Raw genomic sequence first — 20,087 nt, forward strand, 5'->3', positions numbered from 1 at the left:
GTAAAGATGTTTGCCTAAGGTCACACAGTAAATAATGGCAGAAATAGAACATGGTGTTGTTTAACTCTTAGAAAGAAAAACAAAGAGATGAAAGATGGAGAAGGAGAAAATGATGACAAAGAAGAGAAAGAAGGTAAGAATTAGTGTCACTAACACAACACCACAGAGACAGAACTGAGTTTAGGTGAGACAGGTGGGGGCAACACGGTGACCACTAGGCCGGGCTGGGCTGCCTGCCAAATGAGGAAGTGGCTGGGAACAGGGACTGAGGGAGGGCACTCAGGAGGAGACAGGGACTTCTGGCCCCAGTGGGAGCCGAAGCAGGGGCAGGAGAAGGAGGAACCTGAGGTTAGGGTGCTGGGGGTGAACCAGCTGCAGGAAGCCCCCTCCCCCATCCACACGTCACACACCAGCACTCCCAGACCTGGGTGAAGGAAAGAAAAGGGGAAGATGGCTGCTGGTCACGGGACAGATGCCGAGTGCCAACAGCGGGGGAGGGCAGCTGGGGGAGGGCAGCTGGGGGCTGCCGGAGGGTCGGGGCAAGGCTGAGGCCATGCTGGCTGCGCACAGCTGCCCCTAGGTCTGGCCAAGTCTAACCCCTAAAGAACCCAGAACCTTCCCATTAGGTCTAGAGCAGGCGTGGAGGAAGAGACCCTGTACCCTGCATCCCCACCCCCACCCCAGAAACAGCAGGCTGCGGAGCAGAGAAGTGAGCCAGCTGAGCAATCAGAGGCAGGGCGGATTCTGAGCCGCCAGGCCCTCACCTGACAGGTGTTCACAGGCTCCCTCTGGTTTCCGGTGGGAGCAGGAAGTGGGGCTCAAGTGGGAGCAGGAGAGTAGCCTGCTGAGATGGTCCAGTTTTTGTAGCATCTGTAGGAAGGTCTGGCACAATTTGCGTGTGCTCAAGGAACATTAATTCCCATCCTCATGACTGATATTGTTATGAGTACCACCAGTCTTGAGTTCTGGGCTTAATAAAAATCCTCCCCAGCCCTTCAGCATCAGCCTCCTGACCCACCCTCCAACTCCAGCCAGGCCCCGACTATCACCAGAAGACATCCAGCCTGACAGTCAGGACACCCGGGTACCATCCAATCAGAGCAAAGGTGGTCTTTGGGCTGGACTGAAGTCCTGGAGTCCCTCTTTAGTTGCCGAGATGCATGTAGCTCAAGGGGTCCCAAGGGAAGGGACTGGAGTGATGGCAGACACGTATGGAATATGAGCTAACAGTATCTTTACCAGAAAGAAGTGAAATACCTCAACTGTGCTAGAGCAGAGCACAGAACACAGGCAGGTAAGAGTCACCCTTTGGGTGAAGGAAGATAAAATGGACAGTATCCTGGGCTCTGCCTCACAAAGGTGCCAAGCTGCAGGAAGCTGCACTGAGGGTCTCCATGTAAGACCTGCACAGTGGCCCAACCTGTCCTGGCAGCAGGCCAAGAGTTGGGGAAAGCCACAGCAGACTTTCCTGGAAACAGGCAGTCTGTTGAGCTGTGACTAGGTGACCTCGGTGGAAGCTGCAGTTGTCCTCCCCACCACAGCCAGAGGAAGCTTTTTGAAATATCAGACAAGCAGGCTTGAGGTTGTGGCTCAATGGCGCAGTTACCGAGCACACTTCAGGCCCGGGGTTCCATCCCCAGCACTGCAAAAAATAAAAAATCAGACGAATATTCTAATTTTTAAAAATGGCCCTAAGAGCTGAGCGTGGTGGCACATACCTGTAATCCCAGTGCAAGATCAGCCTGGGCAACTTAGTGAGACACTGTCTCAAAATAGAAAAATAGAAAGGGCTAGAGATGTGACTCAGTGGTAAAGCAACCCTGGGTTCAATCCCCAGTGCCAAAAAAAAAAAAAAAAAAGTGGTCGAAGGTTTTTTGAACAGACACTTCACAAAAGACACAAATGGCCAATAATGAGCACAAAGAAAAGTACTCAGCATCATTAGTCATTAGGGAAATATAAATGAAAACCACAATGAGACACTGCCGTGTACCCGCTGAAATGACTAAAATTAAAGAGATTGACCCTTTCAAGTGTCATCAGAGACATGGAGCAATTGGAAATTTCATATACTGCGGGTGGAAGTGTAAGGTAGAGCGACTGCGTTGGTAGTTTCTTAAGTATTCACCTATCCAGCAATTCCACTACTAGTTATTTACCCATGAGAAATAAAGACATAAATATGTGTGTGGTCTACAAGATCTCCCCTGCCTTCCCTTCTACCTCTCTCCCCCTCATATACTACACCATTCCCTGATTCACTTACTACCTGGCCATCCTTGCTGCATCTCGAATAGGTCAAGTTCATTCTCACCCCAGGGCCTTTGTACTTGCTGCCCTTGAATGTCTCCTCCAAAACTCATGCTGCCCTTGTAACAGTATTAAGGGGTAGGGGCCTGGGTGACTTAGGGAGACTTTATCAAAAAATAAAATAAATAAGTAAAAAGAGCCGGGAGTGTGGCTCAGTGGTAAAGTGTCTCTGGGGTCCGTTCCCAGTACCCCAAACAAAAACAAACAAACAAAAAAGGTGAGAGCTTATCAGGGCTCTGCCCTCCTGAAGACATTGAAGCCTTATTGAGGAAGTGAGTTTCTAATCAAATGGATAAATTTCTCCAAATTCCTCTGTCTAGCATGTAACAGCTTGCCCTGCTGCCATGGGCAAGCTATGACTCACCAAGAAGGCTCTCTCCAGATGCCAGAGCCCTGCTCCTTGGAGGACTTCCCGGCCTCCAGAACCGTGAGCCAAATCAACTTCTATTGTTCACAGATTCCCCAGTCTATGGAATCCTGTCATGGTGGCGGAAAGTGGACTCACACCCTGCCTATAGTGATGCTTTTCCCAAAATCTTTGCCTTTTCAGGTCTTAGCTCAAATGTCAAGTTACCACAGAGGCCTCCCCTGACCGCCACTGCTAAAGTCACCCCCACCACCTCCAGTTTCATTTTCTCCCTGGTATTTGTCAAACCCTTGAGTCTCTGATTTATAAGTTCCTTTTTTTTTTTTTTTCTTTAAACCATCTGCCATTTCTTCTAAAATGGAAACTCCATAAGAACAGGGCCCTTTCTGTCCTATCCACTGTTACATTCCCAACACCCAAATCTTCTTGGGATATTGAATTAGATGGTTGATTAAAACTGGCTCCTTGTCTCTGAAGAAGTCTTAGTACATCCCAGACCTGCACACACTCTCTTCTTGATTTTATCACTTGGCAGAGAAAAATGCTACTGTCCCAAATGCTGTATGATTCCATTTACATGTGGTGCTGAGAGTAGTCAGATTCATAGAAAGTAGGATGTTGGTCGTCAGGGCTAAATTGGAGGAAGGAACGAGGAATTTGTGTTTTGGTTTTATTTATTTATTTATAAATTTATTTTTTTATTTATTTTTCAATACTGGGGCTGGAACCCAGGGACACTACCACTGAGCCCACTGAGCTACATCCCAGCTCCTATCCTTTTGTTTTAAAGATAGGATTTCACTAAGTTGCCCAGACTGGCCTGGGCCTCAAATTTACAATCCTCCTGTTTTAGCCTCCTGAGTAGCTGGGATTGCAGATGCACATCACTACTCCTGACCAAATCAGTTTAATGGGTGTCTTAGTCTGTTTTGTGATGCTATAATCAAATACCTAGTGAAATTTATAAAGAAAAGAGACTAATTTCTTACAGTTCTGGAGGCTGAAAAGTCCAAGGTCAAGATCTCTCATCTGGTAGAGGCCTTCTTGTTCCTCATCCCATGCCAGAAAGCAGAAGGGCAAGCCATTTGGAAGAGAGGGAGAGAGCGTTCAGGAGAGAGCCTGATTTACTTTTGTTTTGTTTTGTTTTGTTTGTAGTGCTAAGGATTGAACCCAGGGCGTCCTGCATGTCAGGAAAGTACTCTATCACTGAGTCATGTCCCCAGTCCTCTAATTTACTTTTACAACAAACCTGCTGTTCTAATAACAGATCCAATCCTGAGAGACCCACTTTCGTCTATTAATCACCTCTCTCTCTCTCTCTCTGTTACCAGGGATTGAGTCCAGGGGCACTTTACCGCTGAGCCACATCCCCATCCCCTTTTTAAAATATATTTTATTTTAGAGACAGGGTCTCTCTGAGTTGCTTAAGGCCTGGCTAAATGACTGAGGCTAGCTTTGAACTCCCAAACCTCCTGCCTTAGTCTCTCAGACCACTGGGATTACAGGTGTGCACCACCTCATCCAGCCATTTATCATCTCTTAAAGTTCCTACCTCTCAATATTGTTGATTAGGGATTCAATTTCCAAAATATGAACTTCAGGGGACATATTCAAACCATAGCAATGGGTTTAGAGTTTCAGTTTTAGAAGATGAAAAGAATTATGGAGATAGATTGTGGTGAGGTTGTACAACATTGGAATACGTTAAATACCACCATACCAAATGCTTAATGGTTAAGATGGTAAATTATATGTATTTTACTACAATAAAAAATTGAAAATAAGAAAAATGCTAGTATCTTCCAACATCCTCTTGCTCCTTCTGCCACAGAATTTTTAGCAGGGCTTAGGCCACTGGACAAGACTGTATCTCCCAACTTTATTTGCATCTAGAGTGAGCACATGGCTTCATTCTGGTTGATGGACAGTGGGAAGTGAGGTAGGCAATTTGTAGCTCATAGCTTTTGTGAAAGGGTATACATTAATCCTCCTCTTTGATTTTCCCACTTGCTGAAATTTGAATGTGTAAGGGATCATCTTGGAACAAACAGAGGAGAGCAACACCATAGAATGAAAGAGAAACAAGACAAAAGGTTCTGCAGGCCCTTCATCTTAGAGGGGTCACACCATCCCTAGACTAGTAACTTCTACCTTGTTTAAGGCAGGTAGTCTCCAAATAAGGTCACCAAGAATCCCTCTCTCCTGATGTACACATGTTGTCCCTCTCATCAGGAGGTAGACAGTCTATTTTCCCCCTGCCTGGAATCTGAGCAGGCCCTGTGACTTGCTTTGGCCAAGAATGCAGTGGAAGTGATGCTGTGCCAGTCCTGAGCCTGGGCCTTAAGAAGCCTGTGAGTACAGCTTCAGTTTTGGGAACTTAGCCGCCATGCCTGGGCCTACCTGGAGAGTGAGGTCTCACAAAGAAGCCCTAGAGGAGAAGACACCATGTGGAGAGAGAAACCTCACAGAGGAGAATCAAAGAACCCCAACCAACAGCCTGCACCTAAGCAGGTGACCAGCATCATCTTGGATCTTCCATGCCATCCCAGACACCAGCCAAATGCAGCCACTTGAGTGTCCCAGGCAATACCATGTGGAAAAGAATCAATCCACAGAATCATGGGAAATTACAAATCTTTATTTTAAGCCACTACATTTGGGAAATAAGGGATCTGTTACAAAGCCTTGGACATTGGAAACAGCACTGTTATCTTGGAAACTTTCTTTAAAATATTTTTTTAGTAGTCAATGAACCTTTTATTTATTTATATGTGGTGCTGAGAATTGAACCCAGGGTCTCAAACATGCTGGGCAAGCTCTCTACCACGGAGCCACAATCCCAGCTCCTTGGAGATTTTTTTAATGCAGGCAAAGCTATCCCTGCTTGAACTAGCTGAGTTAAGAAGGCGATATATATGAAGACATGAGGTGAAGGAAGGCCAAACAGCGTAACCACAGCAGAGCAAAAGCAGTGACAGAACTTCAGACGGGAAGGACTCCTCTCTGTGTAGCTGGCCCCTGATTCTCTTTGTTGGTCTTCAGTTCCTCTCTGCTTCTTATGGAGCAGCAGTTTCTGCCATCAATAGCTCACTCTTGCTGGTACCATGATTTAAAAAAAAAAAAAAAAAAAAAAAACATGGCCCCAGGAAAGGGTCATAATTGGTTCAGCGTGAATTACCTGATGACCCCCAAACTAATTACCCATGGAATCAAAATCTGTAAGATGACATGGTCCATAAGCACACTGAGATGGATAGAGGAAGCAATAGTCCCTGGAATGAAGTATGTGAGAGATGCTGTTGCTCCTCACCCACTTTCCCCCAGCGCTTACCATCTCCACTGGGCTTCCAACTGTCTGGCTGTGACCATCTGACATTGGAACCCACTCTGCCCAAGAGTGGGGCATGCTGGAAGGACCAAAGAATTAAAGCTCCTGAAAGAAGCTCTTAACCAGCAACTGATGGGAGTTGGTAGATGAATGTCCCAGTTCCTTCACCCCATGGGTGGGACCACTCTAAGGCACATAGTCTGCACTAGATCCCAGAAATTCCCAGAAAAATTAAGCCCCAATCATGGTAGATAACACACCCTTCAGTGACCCACCCTTCCCTGTCCCCTTCCTTACTCCCCACACATCTTCTCAGAACCTCCCAAGTAAATGACCTGCATACGAATCCTCTTTTCAGTATCTGGTTCTGGGACAACCCACACAAGGACAAAAGAAGTGTCATTCCTAGAAGGAAGGAGAGACACTGGGCCATCAGGACAATGGATGCCCATGATACTCCCCATTTCCACCTCCTTCTCAAAGGGTCTGCTGTTTCCACGTTTTCAAAGTGGAAACTGTATGTGCTCATCTCTTGACTCTGACTAATTAAGCCAGAGTTCACATCTGACTCACATGCAATCAGGGTGCTTAGCTGCATGCAATAAAAGACACTTTAACCAGTTTAAACAGAAAAGAGGGTATGTTCAAGGAAATCAGAGAGCCTGCTGAATCTCTAGGAGGGTCAGAGGACCAGGTCCTGGGCTACATATCTTGCTGTCATGGAGTACAAACACCACTGTTCCACCGGTAATACCACCCTGGATTTTCTGCTAAGATCTTTGTTATGTTTCTTAGACACTTGGGAAAATAGTTCAGCAGTTCCTCATAAATTTGAATGTATATCAACCACATGACCCAATAATTCCCTTCCAAGGTATTTACCCAAGAGAAGTGAAAAACTCAAGTTCACACAAAAACCAGAACAATATGTGAATGGCGCCTTTATTCATAATTGCCTCAAACTGGAAATGACCCAAAGTTCTTCAGTGAATGAATGACTAAAGAAGCTGGTACAGCCACACAACAGAATACTATTCAGCAATAAAAAGGAATGGGCTATTGATACATATGACAGCAGCAATCAGAAAGGAATGAATTGATCCACACAATGACAAAGACCAGTCTGAAATGTAGCATGATATGTGAAAAACTAGTTTCAAAAGTCCACATACTGTAAGATCCCATTTACATGACATTCTGGAAAGCCAACTCTATAGGTACAGAAATCAGATCTGTGGTTGCCAGGGCCTGGCGTTGAAGAAGCAACTGACTACCAAGGGAAATGAAGGAACTTTTAGGGTGATAGAATTCTACATTTTTATTGTAGTATTTATTGGTGACATGGCTACATCATTTCTCAGAATTCATAGAATTATACATTTACAAGGGTGACTTTTCCTTTGTAAATTATGCCTAGATTTAAATTTTTGTTTTATGAAATGGAAATTATAAGCACCAAAGAAACTAGTGAAGAGGTGTCATGATCCCTTTATTTCCTATCAGTTGCAATATCAAAAACCATCCAGACATCTCCCACCCTGACTCACTGGAAAGTGTCAGCAGGTGCTGGCTGGCTAGAAGGCACGCAAGGCACCGCGCTAGCAGTCCACCGATATTTTTTCTTCTCCTTCTTCTATTGAAATAGAATTTGCGATTGGGCGTATCATTCCCTAGCTAAGATGATGTTTCTCAGCCCTTTTGGAGGCAGCATCTGCATCTTCCTGTCTTCCAATCAATGGACTGTGGCAGAAATGATGTAGAAAACTTCCAGATTGTGTCCCTAAAGTCAAAGACCAGGCCTTCTCCCTTCTGTCTCTTCTCTTGGTTAGAAGGTGGCTCTGACACTGGCAGAGAGTGAACTTAGACAACAACAGCTGGCTTTTCTGGGTTTGCAAAATGAAGGTTTTTAAAATATAATTCAAGTAATGCTTGATTGGGCTCTTCAATTGTGGTTCATTCATATCATAAATGCAATTGTCACCAATAAATTGGAACTTGACCAACTGGTTTGAAGAAATTTTAACTGAGAAAAGTGAGATGTAGAGATGTGAATATAAAAAGAATCCCTTATGAATGTGCATATGCATGTTCACACCTTTGTGTAATAATGGAGAAAGCTAGAAAGGATGCATCTCAGATTTCTAACTGTAATGTTGGTGGCCTGGTCAGTGTAGAGATGGGGAAGAGCAAGAACAAGACAAGGTTGATATTAAAATAGATTCTACTGCCATGTATCATTAAAAGGAAACTTTTTTTTTTTTTTTTGCAGTGCTGGGGATTGAACCCAGGGCCTTGTGCAAGCACTCTACAAAGTGAGCTATATCCCCAGCCCTTAAAACAAAATTTAAAAAAAAAAATTTTTTAATTAAAAAATCAGAGTTGAAAGTAAATGAAATATAGAATGATATTTTGCTGGACAGGATGCCCTTTACATAAAATTACATATGTTAAACTGTAAATCTGCAAAGAAATATATGAAGATATAGTCAAGAGAAGGTCCATAGTGGTATCTCTAGGCGATGGGATGTAGATGACTTATGTTTTATTTATTTTTTGTTTGATTGAATTTTTTTGCAGGGTGAAAAACATACAACTAAAGTCAATTCTGTGGGGAAAAAAACCATACTGGACTTCTACTAATAATGATTCTCTAAATAATCAGACACCGCCTTCTATCCAACAATAACTTAAAATGCGGATGAAAGTACATGGAATAAAATTTCAAAAACTGCGAAGCACAAGTAAGAGGGCAAGTGATTACAAAACTGTCCAAAATTCAGAATAAAACAAGAGAAAAGCCCCAAACTCAAATACCATCACTTTACTCTGACTGCATTTTTCAATCCAGATGACAGTTTGGGACTAAGTGGAACAACAGTAAAGACTGAGGCCAACCCAGACTGTAGAGTCTGAAAATCAGCTCTTCCTCTGAAAGATGGGTGTGGTGGTGCACACCTGTAATCCCAGTGGGCTCTGGAGGCTGAAGCAGGAAAACTTTCAAGTTCAAAGTCAACCTCAGCAATTTAACGAGGCCCTAAGCAACTCAATAAGACTCTGTCTCAAAATAAAAAAATAAAAAGGGCTGGGATGTAGCTCAGTGAAGAAGAGCCCCTCAGTTCAATCCCTCGTACAAAAAAAAAAAAAAAAAAAAGTTGTCCTCAAGGTAAAAGTGAACCAGAAGTCACTGAGTCCTCCTGGGAATTTACAGCTTAACTTTGTACCCCCTACATGAGTTAGGTAAACAACTCAGGTCTTATCCTGGATTAATGATGTTCCCAGGTGACAGAAGTAAAAAAGGGTCACTTCTGGAGTAGCATAGCACTGTATTAGTCCTTCAGAGTCTTTCTACAAATCAGAATGAGAACCAGAAGAATCGACAAATATGAGAACATATCCACACACACTTAGATATCAGAGCTGTCAGATACACACTATAAGGTGGCTACTCGTATTTTCAAGAAAACAAAACAAAGATCAAAAACAAAAAATATCTGTATGTTTTTGGTGATTTCGAACCCAGAAATCCTCAACCACACCCTCCAGTCCTTTTTACTTATTTATGTTTTTTTTTTTTTTTTGGGGGGGGGTGCTAGGGATTCAAACCCAGGGCCTGTGCTTACAAGGCAAGCACTCTACCGACTGAGCTATCTCCCCAGCCCCCTATGTATTTTATTTTGAAATAGGATCTTGCTAAGTTTCTGAGTCTGGCCTTGAACTTGTGAATCTCCTGCCTCAACCTCCCAGGTAGCTGAGATTAAAGGCATGTGCCACTGTGCCCAGCTTCAGTTTCACTTTTTATAGTTCAGGGATAAGATTTTCAGATTTGTGAGCCAGACCTGGAAATTTAGGGAGATCCTTTCTCAAAATAAAGTAAGAAAGGGGGCTGAGGATGTAGCTCAGTGGAAGTTCCCCCTGGTTCAATCCCCAGTACTTCCAAAAACAATGAAAGGGACTGAGTGCTAAGCTCAGCAGTACAGCCCTGGGTTTGACCCAAACACCTCACACACACACACACACACACACACACACACACACACACACGGAATTGCATATCAGAATACAAAGCAAAAAGCAATTCTAGAACTGAAAAATACAATCGTTAAAACTAAATACTCAATAGGTATTAACAGAGATTAGACAGAACTGAGAAAAAAAAAAGTAGGTCAAGAAAATATCAAGACAGGAGCAGAAACAAAAATACCAGATAAAATACAGAAAATTTCTAGCTTATTTTATTGTGGTACCAAATGAGTGGGGTAGAGGCAATATTTGAATAGATTATATCAATTATACCAAGAATGCAAGATTGGTTAAATATTAAAACACAGATATTGGTATAAACCAGCACATTATGAGGTTAGGGAGAAAATCATAGGGTTCCTCGACAGATGCAAAAAAAATATTGGATGAAATTCAAACTTAACTCATGTTTTAAAATTCTCAGCAGAGTAGGAATAGAAGTAAATTTTTTAATTTGATGAATAACTACCAAAACCTACAGCCAGCATCATTTGTGGTTAAGTATTAAAGCATCTAATGTCAAGTGCAAAAAACTTTCCTTCCTTCAGAGTGAGACAAAAATGCCAGCTGTTCATTTTGTCCTGGAGACATTAACATGACAGTAAAGCAGGAAAATAAAAGTTATTAGCATCATTATTAAGAGGTGATACTACTGTAGTTACAGAAAATTTACAAGACTCTATAGAATCATTTATTAGACTTCAAGCAGATTTTAACTAGGTTTCTTGATAGAAAATCAATTTTATAAACCAAATAAAAGTAGAAAAATAGCCATTTACATTATTACAAGTGGTCAAGTACTTAGTAAAAAGTTTTAAAAACTAGGTGAAAATTCTGTACAAGGAAATCTTGTAAAAGACCTCTTTTTTTTTTTTAACCCAGGACACTTTATCACTGAACTACACTACCAACCCTTTTTATTTTTCGTTTTGAGACAGGATCTTACTAAGCTGTGTAGGGACTCCCTAAGTTACTGAGGCTGGTCTCAAACTTGCAATCCTCCTGCCCCAGCCTCCCACGTTTCTAGGATTTCAGGCATGCACCACACACCCAGCTATAAAGACATTTTTAAAAACTAACTAACTAGTGTGATATATCAAATTACTGGATCAGATGTCCAGTTCCCTCTGAATTTACTTATTTATTCCATTTGTTTATAATCCAAGTTAAAACACTTTTTTCTCTTCAGAACCTTCACGTGAATCCCAAATTTTATACAGAAATACAAAGAATCAAGTAAAACAAAGATGTTCTTAAGGAAGAACAGGCAGGTGGTCTCACACTGCTTGGAATCAAGACCTATTTATAAAGCTACAGGAATTAACACAGTGGATTTGAATAGAACAGAATCAAGAAATACTCTCATGCATATGTGACCACCTGATTTGCAGTAGACATTTTACTACAAAACGCAGTTGTGGGGGGAGACACTCTTTTTAGTAAAGAAGCTAGCTAGTTTGCCATCGAAATGGATAAAAATGACATTAGACTCCTATTTCATTCCACTCTAGATAGATTATGGACCTAGATGTAAAAGACAAAGCAAATTTCTTTTTTTCGGTACCAGATATTGAACTCAGGGGTGCTTAACCACTGAGCTACATCCCCAGCCCTTTTTATTTTTTATTTTGTGACAGGGTTTTGCTAAGTTGCTTAGGCCCTCACTAAGTCGTTTTTTTTTTTAATTGTCAATGGACCTTTCATTAATTAATTAATTAATTTATATGTGGTGCTGAGAATCGAACCCAGTGCCTCACGCATGCTAGGCAAGTGCTCTACCACTGAGCTATGACCCCAGCCCCAGGGCCTCATTAAGTTGCCAAGGCTGACTTTGAACTTTTGATCCTCCTGCCTCAGCCTCCCAAGTCACTGGAATTATAGGCATGTGCCACTGTGTCCACTCAAAAATTTCTTAAAGATAAGAAGGTAAGAAGGGTAAATTTATAACCTCAAGGAAGGGAAACAGTTCTTAATTAAGACCCTCAAAATCACTAATTATAATACAGAGGGTTGATACCTTTGACTAATTAACATTAGGAATCTGTAGTCTTCAAATGATATTTTAGAGTGATATGATTTTATCTTTATATTTTATGTTGAGCATGGTGGTGCATGCCTGTAATTCCATTTACTTGGGGGGCTGGAGCAGGAAAATTGCAAGTTCAAGGCCAACCTTAGCAATTTAGTGAGACCCTGTCTCAAAATAAAAAGTAAAAAGGACTGGGGATGTAGCTCAGTAGTACAGCACACCTGGATTCAATCCCTAGTGCCACAAAAAAAAAAAAAAAAAAAAAAAAAAAAAAAAAAAAAAGCAGGAAAGAAATAAAAAGAAAATTTACCTATCATGCAGAGACCATGTCTATTAATATTTCTTTCTATTTCTTCCCCTTTCTCTGGGCATATTTTTATAAATTCTAACCATATCATAGATACAAATTTGTATCCTGCCCATTTTTGCAGACAAATCATATTAACCTGGACGGAACAACTATATTCCCTTTACTTTCTTGTGACCTGACCTCCCTGTTACACATTGATTCTTTGCCCTGGAAAGTAACCAAAGGACGACCCCTGACAGTCCTTAGGGAAGAATAAATTAAAGCTAAGATTTCACCTCTCAATTCATCTGTGTTTAGAAAGAGCTGTGAAGTGAGTCTATTTCCTTTTCCCCTTCCCACTGCGTGGAATATGGACAGGTGTGACCAGGAGCCATCCCAAACCACACAGGCTGGGGCACTCTCCTAGGATGGCAGGTTCATAGGTAGAAGCAGCCTGCATTTCTGACCCTATGAAGCCTCCATACCTTACCTGGACTGTTTATGTTTAATCTACAGTAGTCTTCCCTTGTCTATGGGGGATACCTTCCAAGACCCCTGTGAATACCTAGGATAGTACTGAGCCCTATGTATACTGTGTTTTTCCTACATACGTATACCATGATAAGGTTTAATCGATAAATTAGGCACTAAGAGATTAACAACAATGAATAATAAAATAAAATCATTTTAACAACATGTTGTAATAAAGATGTAAACAATCTCTCCCTACGCTCCTCCCCCGCTCTTTTTCTGAGTCATTTGAACACAACCATTGCACTACAGTGCCAGTAGATCTGACAACTGAAATGACTACTAAATGATATGAGGCAGGTAGTATATACAGGGTGGATACACTGTACCAAGGGATGATTCACATCCTGTGTAGGACAAAATAGTACTTTGGGGGATTCATCTTGCTATTTGGAAGGGTGAGCGATTTATAACTTACGAATTGTTTATTTCTGAAATTTTCCATTTAATATCTTTGAAACAGAAACTGTAGAAAGCAAAACCACAGAAAATAGTGTACTGGTGAGAAAGAAATAAAGTTCTACTCTGTTTAAGCCACTGTTACATTGATTTCCGTTTCTGGATTTGCATCCTACGTACCCTATCCTAACAGCTCGTTTATAATCAGCAACTTCTAAATTTCTAAATTTCTTTCTAAATTTCTAAATTTCTTTAGAAAGACCAGCCTTGAAGGAATGGTGGCTGTCCATCTCTGAAGTCATTGATATTTTTAATTCACTCATTTCTTCATTCAACACATACTATGTCTAAGCCCAGTAAAGGGTGATGGGGATTCAGTGGTAAACAAAACTGCCCTCATGGAGCTCACATCCTAGGGGAGAGAGACAGGCAATAAACAAGGAAGCAAATATATCAAGATAAACCTCTATTTTCAGAGACAGCATGTTGCAAAATGAGTGGCAGAGGCTGGCTAATTGCTTGTCAAAACTCCTTCTTTTGCACAAGCTGGACTACATTTCCCATCCTCCTTTGCAATCATGCACAAGCAAGTTACTAGTTTCTGGCCAAGCAGTTGTGCTGACTGGTCCTCCAGGCATGACCATAGAAACCTCTCACACAGGGCCCTCACCTCTTCCAACCACCATGGAGGCTGGCAATGGCAAACGGAAGAAGCCTGAGTTCCCATCTGCCTCCAAGGAACAAAGTCATCCTTCTGGCTTTATTACTCAATAGTGTGAATGAAACATAGATTAAGCCATTGAGATTTGGCGGGGGCGCTCTTTGGTTAACAATAGCTAGTTATTTACCTAATCTAATAAACCTTGTGAAGAAAGGACTCTGATAGACTGAGAATAATGACTTCAATGTATCCCTCCTCCCTGTCTCCATGCCCCTTTGCCATCAGACTTCACAGCAATTCCCATCAAAGGGTGGAATCTATTTCTCCACCCGTTATGGTTTGGACCTGAGGATTCCCCCAAAACTCCTGTATTAATGCAAAAACAGTCAGAGGTGAAATGGTTAGATCATGAGAGTTATGACCTGATCAGCCCATCATAGTTTAAATGGACTAACTGGGTACTAACTCTAGGCAGGTGGGCAGGGCTGAAGGAGGTGGCTCACTGGGGGCATGTCCTGGAGATGTCCATCTTGCCCCAGGCTCCTCCCTCTTTCTTGCTCTGCTTCCCAGCAGTAATGAGCTGAGCAGCTATTCTCTGCCATGATGTTCTGCCTCACCACCGGCCTAGAGCAATGGAGCTGGCTGACCAGGGACTGAGACCAGCGAAACCATGAGCACAAAATAAACATTTCCTCCCCTAAGTTGTTCTTGATGGGGAGTTTAATAACTAACATACCACCCACTGAATCTGAGTAGGTCTGATTTGGCTGAAAGAATGAGACACTTCTTTGGTGTGACACTTGCCATCCATAGCTAATTCATGCAGTCTCCCTGACCAAATAAATTCAGAAACTAAAGGCTAGGAGGTTCCTTCTTGTACAACTGTCATGGACTGACATGTAAATGAGCATTGCTGCAACAAACAGCTCTTGTAATTTCATGAACACCAACCTTCCCCCCATTTCATTTAGCAAGGAGCCCCTTTATCTTCACTTACCTATTAACATCCCATGGATCTTTGTCAAATGCTGCCAAGATGCATGGTTGCTACCAGTTTGTTTGGGTTCCCCCTCCTTTTTTTGCTATTATTCAAAACTGTCATCAAAATCCTTGTTCTGAAATCTTTTCCTACTTCCTGGATCACTTCCAGGTATTAAATTCCTCAAATATAACTGGTAGATCAACAGATAAGCACATTTTCAGTCCCTGGACTTGGGTTGCCCAGTCCTTCTCCAGAAAGGTCATTCCTATTTGCATTCTAAACATGGTGAATGGGGTCTCTCACCCCGCTGAGCTCTCCCTGGCTACAGGGAATCACAATTCAAACATCTTTGCTGATTGACAGGCAAAGGGAAGTGTCTCAGTATTTCAAGTAGCAAATCATTCAAATACTACTTAAGATAAACTTAGCTTTGATCTTTTTGTAGTTTTCTTATTTCTTTTGTGATTTATCAATTCCTATTATGTGTCTTTCACATTAATTCATTAATATCTTCTTTATATTTAGGACGTTAGCTATTTTTCTAATATCCTTGTTGCATTTATTTTTCTGTTTTTCATTTAAGTTTATTTTTATCACACTCTTTTTTGGACATTTGGAATAATCAACTCTTTTTTTTTTTTTTTTTTTTTGTGATACTGGGGATCAAACTCAGGGCCTTGTGATTGCGAGGCAAGCACTCTACCAGCTGAGCTATTTCCCCAGCCCTAATAATCAACTCTTAATACAGTCAAACCTTTCAATTTTTTCCTTAGTGATTTATTCTTCCACTTTAAAGTACAGAAAGTCTTTCCATACACAGAGGTTATTAAATATTTATTTCATCTTCAAGACTTTTATTGTGTAATATTCTTCCCACATTTTACTCTAGTCCATTTGGAATTTATTTTCATTTATCATGTAAGATGAAGCTCCAAATTGATATTTTCCCCCCAAATGGTTGAGATATAAATCCAACTGGTTTGACATTATGCTTCTGTTCTATAATACATTCTTGCTTTCTCCACTCTATCTGTTATATTACCCAAGGTGATTGTTCTTACACTGAAGTCGGACTTTAAATTATATGAGCTCTTTTTTTTTTGAGGTGGGGTCTTGCTATGTTGTCCAGGCTGTCCTCTAACTCTTGGGCTCAAATGCTGCTCCTGCCTCATCACCCCAAATAGCTGGAATTACAGTGTGTTACCATACATGACTGAGCTCCTTGATTTTACTGTCTTGTTACCAGTATATCCACAGAACCTAGAATCTGGTGCCTGGTAGGATCTCAATAAATATCCAGTAAAAGAATGAATGAGTAAATGAATAAATGAAAGAATACAATATATCAGCCCTGATCTGGGCAGGGAGTCTATTTATGTTAGGAACAACATTCTTCTCCTTCCTCTGTGAGACCCACGGATAAGCAGGAAACAGGTAGCTATTGCCACATATCAAAATACCCCAAAACTCGTGGCTTAAAACAGCACCTATATTGTTGTTGTTGTTGTTCACACTGTCCTGTGTTTCAAGAATTTGGATAGAAAAGGCCCGACTGCTTCACATGATGTTGGCTATAACTAGAATATTCAAGAGAGCTTCTTCACTTCCATGCCGGTTGGATCAGGGAGGGCACCTTAAATGTCTAGGGGAGAGCTAGTCTGGAGTCAGAAGTTAAGGCATCAATTCTTGCTCCTTTCAGGCTTCCTCAGTTCTCCTCCATGTGGCCTTTCCATGTGGTCTCCTCAGCAGGGAGCTCAGGAGTCCTGAGTGCACAAAAGCAAAAGCCCCAGTCTGTTTTCTGTTGCTGTAATAGAATACCTGAGACTGGATAACTTTTAAAGGAAATAAGCTTATTTTGGCTCATGGTTCTAAAGGCTGGGAAATCCTAGATTGTATGCTGGCATCTGGTGAAGGCTTCCACTGCTTTGTCTCATGGCAGGAAAGCTGAAGAGTAAGTGGGCACATGTGAAAAAGGCAATACACAAGGGGCACCCTTACTTTATAACAACCTGGTCTTGTGATAACTGGCCCATTTCTAGAGAAAAGCATTAATCTCTCTTAACAGTCTCATTGGTTTTCTTTTGTTTGTTTTTTGTTTTTTGTTTTTTGCATGCCAAGAATTGAACTCCGGGGCACTTAACCACTGAGCCACATCCCCAGCCCTTTTTAACACTTTGTTTAGAGACAGGGTCTCACTGAGTTGCCTAGGGCCTTGCTAAGTTGCTGAAGGTGACTTTGAACTCTCAATTCTCCTGCCTCAGCCTCCCGAGCCATTGGGATTATAGGTGCCCAGCCTCTTAACAGTCTTATCACCTCTTAAAGAATAGCTCTGCCTCCTAATATGGCCACAATGGCAATCAAGATTCAATATGAGTTTTGGAGGGGATAAACAATATTCAAATCATAGCCACTGAGCTTTAAAAATGAATAGAACTCAGTCATTCAAATGGAAGAGCACGCCAAGACACACCAGTAAGAAATCATTCATTGAGAATATCATGCTAAGTGAGATAAGCCAATCTCAAAAAACCAAAGGACAAATGATATCGCTAATAAGTGGATGATGACACATAATGGGGGGTGGGAGGGGTTAGTGTTAGGGTTAGAGTTAGGGTTAGGGAGGGGGGCAAGAATGGAGGAAGGAAGGACTGTATAGAGAGAAAAGAGGGGTGGGAGGGGTGGGGGGAAGGGAAAAAAATAACAGAATGAATCAAACAACATCACCCTATGTAAATTTATGATTACACAAATGGTATGCCTTTACGCCATGTACAAACAGAGAAACAACATGTATCCCATTTGTTTACAATTAAAAAAAAAGAAATCATTCATTGATTCAAGTCTTGATGAATTACTGAAATTCAAGTTAGGGAGATGAGGCTGGAGTCAAAGCAGGGTTCATTAGTTGGGCATAATGGAGACCCTGAAAGTTGCATAAATAAATGTGGCTTTCATCTGGGAGAATGGTGATTCCCAGCAGCATCTGGTTAGCAGAATTACCAGAGTCCAGGTGTGAATATTACAGTTTTGAGGTTCCTAGGCAACTTCGGGGATGCGGGGAATGTCCAGTTTGCAACCAATCCATACATCAGGAAAGGGTATAGGCTGGGAAGAGAGCTGGGAATCATAGTCATGTAGATGGTCGTCAAGGCCACCAGAATGGAGAAGGTCCTCTAAAGAGTCGGGTGAGAAAAGTACTCACCCCCGGACCTCACAGATTTTTTTTTTTTTTTTAAGTTAGATGTGACCACCAGCTCCTCACATCAAGAGGTAGAATTTATGTAGCCTCATCCTGGATGGCTTGTGACTGTTTCAATCAACAGACAGGAGCAAAAGTGATGCTGTGTGACTTCTGAGGATGTGTCAGAAAAGGCCACGCTTTGAATTCCTGGCCCTCTTGGACCCTTCACCCTGGAAGACGCCAGCTGCCATAGAGGATCCTGGTGCTGGAGTAGCCGTGTAATTGTTCTGGTCAACAGCCCAGCCGAGCACCCAACTGACAGTCAGCAATGTTGCCAGCCATGTGAATGAGCCACCTTGGACATGAGCCCAGCTGAGCTTTCAAATGACTGCAGCCCCAGCCAACATCTGACTTTAACCACAAGAGAGACACCAATGTGAGAACAGCCTGCTGAGACCTTCCTGAATTCCTGACCCACAAAATTGGAAGAAGAATAAAATGGTTGTTTTAAAATTGCTTTATTGGGAGATGTTACTATGCAGCCATAGATAACTGAAACACTGGGGTGGCAAACTCAATCCTAACCCTAAAGTGACCAAACGTGGTACACAAACCAGGGCCTGGCACTGGACAGCAGGCATGGTGGGACCCCTGTCACACTGAGGGACCTGCTCTGGGCTATGTCCACCCTTCCCTTTCTGCCAGCTTCTCTGGCTGCAGGTTTCGGCCTCCCCTTCATCTGGATTCACCCTCAACCACTGGGAAGCAGAGGAGGAGTTGAGGGTAGGAGGCAGGGGCTAGAATCAGTCTCCCCATTCTCCTGGTAGTGTGTCCACAGCTCCAGCTCCTGACAGCCAGACAATCCCCTTGTGTTTCCAGCTTCTATTAGGTAACTTCCTCTCTGATCTCTGGTAACACCACCTCCTCTTTGTTCCTCCAGCCTTCAGTTACAGCAGTTTCCTGCTATTACTCACTTCCTATTGCTTCACTGACTCCCATTTAGCCCAAAGAAAACCATAATATTTCTCCCTTAAATATAGAGGATTGTTGAGCTGAAAAAGGTTAGAAAGCAGAGGGACTTTCCGTCCTTTTTGTGTCTGCCTAAAGTTGGGACATAAATCCTCCTTTGCTGAAGACAACTTTCATCAGTTCAGAACCAGGCACTAGGGATCTGCGAACCTGGCTCCACTAAATTCTTCCCATATATTTGCATCCCAAGTTTCCCATCTTTAGCTGCCCTCCTTTGTCTTGTCACTGCTCTAAGATTTATTGTTCTTTGTCTTAAAAGTATAAGAGCATCTTGCTTTGGTTGATTTCTTTGGATTTCACAGTCTTCTAAGATCTCCAGGTACATGTAAATGTAATTAAATTTGTATGCTTTTGTCTTATTAATCAGCCTTTGATCCAGCTAAAGAGCCCCTGTAAGAATTGAATTAGTTTTTTTGTTTGTTGGTTTTTTTGCAGTGCTGGGGATCGAACCCAGGGCCTTGTGCTTGCAAGACAAGCATTCTACCGACAGCTATCTCCCCAGCCCTCCCTATAGGAATTAAGGGTGGTAGAAGTGATCGCCCCTTCCCTTGGAGGTCCCTCAGCTCCTCCATCCCCTGCATAACCACCTCCATATGTTAATGTCTCTCTCTTCTCACAAGGGAGTAGTTCTGTATTTTCTCCAGTCCTTACAGGTTCAGGGCCTCCAGCCCACTGTGTCCAAGCAGGAAGATGAACCCGGGTCAGATATCCCAGTGTGGCAAAAGTCAGAAGTCAGGATCATCATGGGAAATGTTCCAGTAGTCAAATACTGTGGGTGCCAATAGTCCTCTGACTTCAAAGTAGATAGTGGCAGCAAAGAGACTAAGAAGGAGCACAGGAAGTAGTTCAGTCACTGGGTCAATGAGCAGACCTTTATTGAGCATCTACTCTGTCCAGGCACAACAGGAGACCCAGTGATGAGTGAGACAAGTACCTGCCCTTATATGCATGAATTACAGTG

At 42.2% G+C, this 20,087-nt stretch overlaps 1 long non-coding RNA gene across 1 annotated transcript; it reads left to right on the forward strand.

Moving 5' to 3' along the window:
- The first annotated feature begins 73 nt into the window (after positions 1-73).
- Positions 74-18,561, forward strand: LOC124966446 (uncharacterized). Its single transcript, XR_007105351.1, has 3 exons — positions 74-133; positions 8,583-8,746; positions 18,154-18,561. It is a non-coding gene; the product is annotated as an uncharacterized LOC124966446 (long non-coding RNA).
- The last annotated feature ends 1,526 nt before the right edge of the window (positions 18,562-20,087 follow it).

This window comes from Sciurus carolinensis, chromosome 16, assembly GCF_902686445.1.
Source record: "Sciurus carolinensis chromosome 16, mSciCar1.2, whole genome shotgun sequence".
Taxonomy (NCBI): domain Eukaryota; kingdom Metazoa; phylum Chordata; class Mammalia; order Rodentia; family Sciuridae; genus Sciurus; species Sciurus carolinensis.